The sequence below is a fragment of the Xenopus laevis genome, chromosome 6S (genome assembly GCF_017654675.1).
Source record: "Xenopus laevis strain J_2021 chromosome 6S, Xenopus_laevis_v10.1, whole genome shotgun sequence".
NCBI lineage: Eukaryota > Metazoa > Chordata > Amphibia > Anura > Pipidae > Xenopus > Xenopus laevis.
The window spans coordinates 51282510-51290152 of NC_054382.1; positions in this window are offsets into that span (position 1 = coordinate 51282510).

A 7643-nucleotide genomic window follows, 5' to 3' on the forward strand; every position below is an offset into this window, starting at 1 on the left:
AGTCTGTAAGCACAGGCAGAGGGACTGATTTAAATGACAAACAATCTCTCTAAAGCAGTGTATAAATCTGTGGGACTATATAAATAAAGGGTAATAATAAAATCATCATCCAAAATGTGTTATCTGTCACAGTAGAATGAACAGCACACACTTCTCCTGTGGGGGGGGGGGGGGTTATACACATGGATGGTAAATTGTACTAAATTATACTAAACTAATATACTGTTATGTTATGACTCTTGAGAGCTGCAATCTGTAGTCTGAGCACCTGGAAAATGGTACAGTTAGAAAACAATTCACATGTGATGTTATGCATCATGTGATGTTATGCATCTTTTCTATTTATTCTTACTTGGAATGCACTGTCACTAAATAAATATCTGCCTCATATAACCATGTCAAAATAGAGCTAAACCAATTGTTCTGACCGTGAATCACCTGGGGGTCCTGTGCAGACTAAGCTTGAAATGGCCCAATCTATACCTAACCAAGCCAGGATCAAATTTTCATAATGGGGCTGCTTGACAGTCAAAGGTGATTTGGCACCAAATATATGTGAACATATATGGGCACCTTAACACAGATAGGATCATATGTCATAGGGATTTTAAATATAATGTAATGTAGGGGCTCATAGGGGTTAATCTGTCCCTATGGCTTTAAGGCCATACCATTTTGCTTAGTTACTACGCAAAAGTCTATGTATCCATTTGAGTTTAAGCTCAGTGTTATTGGCCAAGAGGTGTAATGACAACTTCCTGCCACACTGCACTTTAGTGTGTGTAAGGAGTGGCCTCTTCCTCTTTGGCTGCTGGATGCTGATCCAGCTGGCTGTGCCCAGGGGAGCCTGGGTACAGCAAGGCCCAGAGAAACAAGTGTTCTTGAGAGAAGTCGGGGACCAGGAAACCCCATGAATGAGGTTTAGCTATAGTAGGACAGACTTGTAATAGTCTCTCTAGGAGAGAAAGGTAGATATGGTAAAGAGAAAGAGCAGTTGAAGCTCCAACAAGGATTTGCAGCAGGAAGTAGCTTCCCAGAGGCTCTGTGTGTATGCCTCCACTGCAAGGACCTCAGTGAAGAGGGTGTTAGGTTAGCTGTCAGCTTCCTGAACAGTGCACTGGATGGGAATGGCGTACTGAATGTGTCATGTGCTAACACCTCATCTGTGTACTTGAGTAAACCTGGGGATATTGTCTGTGGACTAATAAACAGTTTATTTGTTTGCATTATAAGAACCAAAAATTATGTATATCTGTCACTTGTTATATGTAATAAAAAAGAACAGTTGAAGCAGAAGATTAGATGCATTTTTTGTTCTCTTCTCCTCTTTGTTCTCTAGAAGGCATACTGCTGCTTCATCTCCCTCCGACCATTGATAAAACGATTCAAAAACATCAGAGAGAATCTAACCAAAGATATGTGCTGCACTAGAGGGAGCATGCTTTCCTTTGTTTACACCATAGTTCCGCTTGGAATCTGGTATTCTCTGCATCCAACATCTTATTTCATGGCCCCACTCCTTAATGTTAGAGATTAAACCTAATATTGTTTGAAACAGGCTGCTGACTGGAATAAAGCAATTTAAAGCAAACAAATCAACTGAAAAGGATAAGTATTTGTTATTAGGGATGTAGCGAACGTCGGAAAAAAAGTTCGCGAACATATTCGCGAACTTGCGCAAAAACGCGAGCGGTTCGCGAACGGTTCGCGAACCCCATAGACTTCAATGGGAAGGCGAACTTTAACATCTAGAAAAGACATTTCTGGCCAGAAAAATGATTTTAAAGTTGTTTAAAGGGTGCAACGACCTGGACAGTGGCATGCCAGAGGGGGATCAAGGGCAAAAATGTATCTGAAAAATCTGCCTGTGTGTGCTTGGAAGAGATAGTGTAGGGGGAGAGCTGTTAGTGATTTCAGGGACAGATGATAGTAAGTTTGCTGGCTAGTAATCTGCTTGATACTGCTCTGTATTGGAGGGACAGAAGTCTGCAGGGATTTGAGGGACATTTTAGCTTAGGTAGCTTTGCTGGCTAGTAATCTACTGTTCTCTTTAAACAACTGCCATACGTTGACCTTGTAGGCATTGTTTGCCCAGTTTTTTTGGATGCAGCCACTGAAGCACAGTTGCCAGAAAAAATATGCCATATAAATGCTGAAAATAGTCATTTTTTGCCATATACGTTGAGTCAACGTATGGCAAAAAATGACTATTTTCAGCATTTATATGGCATATTTTTTCTGGCCTCTGTGCTTCAGTGGCTGCGGCCAAAAAAACTGGGCAAACAATGCCTACAAGGTCAACGTATACACTACTACAGCGGTGGATACGGATTACGTAAAATATATGAATGCTGCTTGAAAAAAAGTAACTCAAGTGGTTTTTCTAGAGACGATAATATTATCAATATTTAGACAAAATGTGAACAAGCTCACACAGCTCGATGGCGGGTTGAAGAAAACACTGTGCAAATAATGCCTACAAGGCCAACGTATACACTACTACAGCGGTGGATACGGATTACGTAAAATATATGAATGCTGCTTGAAAAAAGTGACTCCGGTGTTTTTTCTGGAGACGGTAATATTATGGATATTTAGACAGAATGGGAACAAGGTCACACAGCTCGATGGCGGGTTGAAGAAAACAGTGTGCAAATAATGCCTACAAGGCCAACGTATACACTACTACAGCGGTGGATACGGATTACGTAAAATATATGAATGCTGCTTGAAAAAAGTGACTCCGGTGTTTTTTCTGGAGACGGTAATATTATGGATATTTAGACAGAATGGGAACAAGGTCACACAGCTCGATGGCGGGTTGAAGAAAACAGTGTGCAAATAATGCCTACAAGGTCAACGTATACACTACTACAGCGGTGGATACGGATTACGTAAAATATATGAATGCTGCTTGAAAAAAAGTAACTCAAGTGGTTTTTCTAGAGACGATAATATTATCAATATTTAGACAAAATGTGAACAAGCTCACACAGCTCGATGGCGGGTTGAAGAAAACACTGTGCAAATAATGCCTACAAGGCCAACGTATACACTACTACAGCGGTGGATACGGATTACGTAAAATATATGAATGCTGCTTGAAAAAAGTGACTCCGGTGTTTTTTCTGGAGACGGTAATATTATGGATATTTAGACAGAATGGGAACAAGGTCACACAGCTCGATGGCGGGTTGAAGAAAACAGTGTGCAAATAATGCCTACAAGGCCAACGTATACACTACTACAGCGGTGGATACGGATTACGTAAAATATATGAATGCTGCTTGAAAAAAGTGACTCCGGTGTTTTTTCTGGAGACGGTAATATTATGGATATTTAGACAGAATGGGAACAAGGTCACACAGCTCGATGGCGGGTTGAAGAAAACAGTGTGCAAATAATGCCTACAAGGCCAACGTATACACTACTACAGCGGTGGATACGGATTACGTAAAATATATGAATGCTGCTTGAAAAAAGTGACTCCGGTGTTTTTTCTGGAGACGGTAATATTATGGATATTTAGACAGAATGGGAACAAGGTCACACAGCTCGATGGCGGGTTGAAGAAAACAGTGTGCAAATAATGCCTACAAGGCCAACGTATACACTACTACAGCGGTGGATACGGATTACGTAAAATATATTATGGCTGCTTGAAAAAAGTGACTCCGGTGTTTTTTCTGGAGACGGTAATATTATGGATATTTAGACAGAATGTGAACAAGGTCACACAGCTCGATGGCGGGTTGAAGAAAACAGTGTGCAAATAATGCCTACAGGGCAAATAATGCCTAAAAGGTCAACTTATACACTACTACAGCGGTAGTAAAATAAAAAAAAGTAAAATAAAAAAAAATGAATATTAAAAAAAAAAAATTAAAGTTGGTGCTGCTGAACTACTAGGAGCAGCAGATTAGCACACCAGTCCCACTCCCCAACACTGCTAGACTAATAGCACTGGGCTCTTATAGTAGTAGTAGTAGTAGTAGTAGTAAAACAACAAAAAAATAAATAAAAGCAGTCCTTACAAGGACTACTGTTATTGCAGCAGTCAGCAGATGAGATCAGAAGCAGGACAGCTGCCCACTGCAGCTACATACAGAGCACTGCAGTAGAAGGTAGATTACTAGCCAGCAAAGCTACCTAAGCTTAAATGTCCCTCAAACCCCTGCAGACTTCTGTCCCTCCAATAACAGAGCAGTATCAAAACGATTACTAGCCAGCAAACTTTCAACTGTCCCTGAAATCACTAACAGGCAGCAGCTCTCTCCCTACACTATCTCTTCAGCACACACAGGCAGAGTGAAAAAACGCTGCAGGGCTTCGGTTTTTATAGGGAAGGGGAGTGGTCCAGGGGAGAGCTTCCTGATTGGCTGCCATGTACCTGCTGGTCTGGGGTGAGAGGGCAAAAAAAAGCGCCAACAATGGCGAACCCAAAATGGCGAACGTCGCGCGACGTTCGCGAACTTCCGGCGAGCGCGAACACCCGATGTTCGCGCGAACAAGTTCGCCGGCGAACAGTTCGCGACATCTCTATTTGTTATTAACTGCTATTTTATATTAAGGTTTATATTTAACTACTGTGGTTTTATTTCTTAAATGTTTTTTTTTCTTTCTTGGGTGCTAAACAGCAAAGTTTGGTGTGCTAGTGTGCTTACAGCAAGTTTGTCACAACATGCTTTACTTTGCAGTTAGTTTTCCCTCTGTTTGAGGGGGCGGGGTTTGATTAGTTGCACCTGAACAAACTGTATAAATAGAACCCCTGGGACTCCAGTTAGGGTTGCCACCTTTTCTGGAAAAAAATACCTATATATTTAACTTTTTTCCCTATTAATAACATTGGGATCAGCCATAATTTTTACCGGCCAGGACGGTAAAATACCGGCCAGGTGGCAACCCTAACTCCAGTGGAGCTTGCTCTAGTTTTAGCTTCTCTTAAGTGTTTGCTCTTCAAGTGGGGGATCTGTAAGTGGAGTTACAAACACAGGAGTTAAGTGGGGGATCTGTAAGTGGAGTTACAAACACAGGAGTTAAGTGGGGGATCTGTAAGTGGAGTTACAAACACAGGAATTAAGTGGGGGATCTGTAAGTGGAGTTACAAACACAGGAGTTAAGTGGGGGATCTGTAAGTGGAGTTACAAACACAGGACTTTCAAATTAAAGGAGGTTCAAACTAGGTCAAAAGTTTGTTCTAAACCCTAGTTTTTATATTATTATTTTTTTTTCCTGTTTTTATCTGTAACTGGGATAATGAGTGCTAGCAAGATTGAAGGTCTGACTCAGTGCACAGTCTTCCATATGTATGCAGATTTGGAACAAGAGATCCAAAATGCTTACCTCTGTGGTGGTTGTGAGCAAATTGCCCCTTTGGAGGCTCAAGTTAGAGCACTAGAGCAACAAATTGCAACACTGCCGTCGATTGACAATCTTGAAAGGAGTCTTTTGCTCACTGAGCAGGACCTAGCGGGGTCAGATAGTTTGGGGGGAACAGAACAACAGCAGGGTGTTGAGGCAGCTAGCTGGGTGACAGTTAGAAAATCTAAGGTGGGCAAAAGGAAAATGGAGGCTGATCCGGAGATTATACATCGCAACAAATTTGCCAGATTGTGTGAAGATGATGGGAGTATGAACTCTGGATTGGCAATTCTAGATGGGGCTGATCTCTCTAACAGCCGGGAGACCAGTTTCTCTAGTAGTGGTGGGGAGGAGAGTAGAGTCAGGCCTAAGCAGATTGTGGTTGTAGGGGACTCAATTATTAGGAAAGTGGATAGGGTAATTTGTCGTCTGGATCGCTACAACCGAACAGTTTGTTGTCTACCTGGTGCCAGGGTTTGGCATGTGGTTGATTGGATAGACAAATTATTGGGTGGGGCTGGGCATGACCCAGCTGTCTTAGTGCATATCGGTACTAATGACAAAATAAATGGTAGATGGAAGACCTTAAAGAGTGATTTCAGGGATCTAGGCTTTCAGATCAAGGAAAGGTTTTCCAATGTCATCTTTTCTGAAATTTTGCCCGTGCCACGTGCAAGTTAAGGAAAACAGCCAGAGTTTAGGGAGCTAAATGCGTGGCTCAAGTCTTGGTGTAGGAAGGAAGGGTTTGGGTTCCTAGAGCACTGGGCTGATTTTTCCTTGGGGTACAACCTATACAGTCATGACGGTTTGCACCTCAATGGAAGGGGGTCCACAGTGCTAGGGGAAAGAGTGGCTAAGAGGTTGGAGGTCTGTTTAAACTAGGCAAGGAGGGGTGGGTGAGATAAAGAATTATGGGGAAGCTAGGGAAGACAGGGCAGTGGGGTTAGTAAGGGGTCATGGGGGAGGAGTGAGGGGGGCATACAGTTTACCAGCTAAGGAGGTCCCTCTGTTACAAGGAAAACAGAATAATACTAACTTAACATATAATTCTCTGCTAAGTAATGCAAATTTCAAAAGTAAAAGTAGTAACCTACACTGTATGCTGGCAAATGCACAGAGTTTGTCAGGTATAATGGGACACCTAGAATTAATTGCATGCTCTAAAAATTATGATATAATTGGTATCACTGAGACCTGGTGGGATGAAACATGTGACTGGATTGTGAATTTAAATGGTTACACCCTTTTTAGGAGGGACAGAGGGATTAAAAAGGGTGGAGGAGTGTGTTTGTATGTAAAGCCTGAATTAAAGCCATGTGCTAAAGAAATAACAATGGCACTGGTGAGAGTGAAGAATCACTCTGGGTAGAGATTTTGACTGGGCAAAAGGTAACAAAAAGAATTATCATTGGTGTATGCTATAAACCACCTCGTATAAGTGTCGAGTATGAAGCCCAGCTACTCTTGCAGATACAAGCGGCTTCACAGCTGGGTCAAGTTGTTGCTATGGGTGACTTCAATTATCCAGATATTGACTGGGGTAATGGTGTTGCTAAAACAGAAAAAGCTAGTAGGTTTGTAAATATGCTGAATGACAACTTTTTATTCCAGCTCGTTCAAGAACCTACTAGGAATAACTCTCTTTTGGACCTTGTAATAACTAACAATACTGAACTCATCTCTAACATTTGTGTGGGTGAGCATTTAGGGAATAGTGATCATAACATGGTCTCCTTTGAGATTCTGTTGCAGAAGCAATTCTATAAGGGAGTAACTAAAACACTAAATTTCAGACGTGCAAACTTTGACAGTATAAGGGCATCTCTACAACATATTAAGTAGGAAATGCTTTTCACAGGGTTAAACACAGAACAAAAATGGGAAGTCTTTAAAATGCTGCTTAATAAATATACTTGTCAGTATATTCAACTTGTAAGCAAGAACATCGTTGCAAAGCAAAACCTTTTTGGTTCAATAGAAGCGTGGTGTTGATTAATTTCTTTTTATGAGAAGGTAAGTAGAGACCTCGATTCTGGGATGGCAGTGGATGTGATTTACTCAGACTTTGCTAAAGCATTTGATACAGTGCCACACAACAGGTTACTGGTTAAATTAAGGAATGTTGGCCTGGAACATAGTATTTGTACCTTGATAGAGAACTGGCTAAAAGATAGACTACAAAGAGTGGTGGTAAATGGAACATTTTCTAATTGGACCAGTGTTGTTAGTGGAGTACCGCAGGGCTCTGTACTAGGTCCCTTGCTTTTCAACTTGTTTATTCA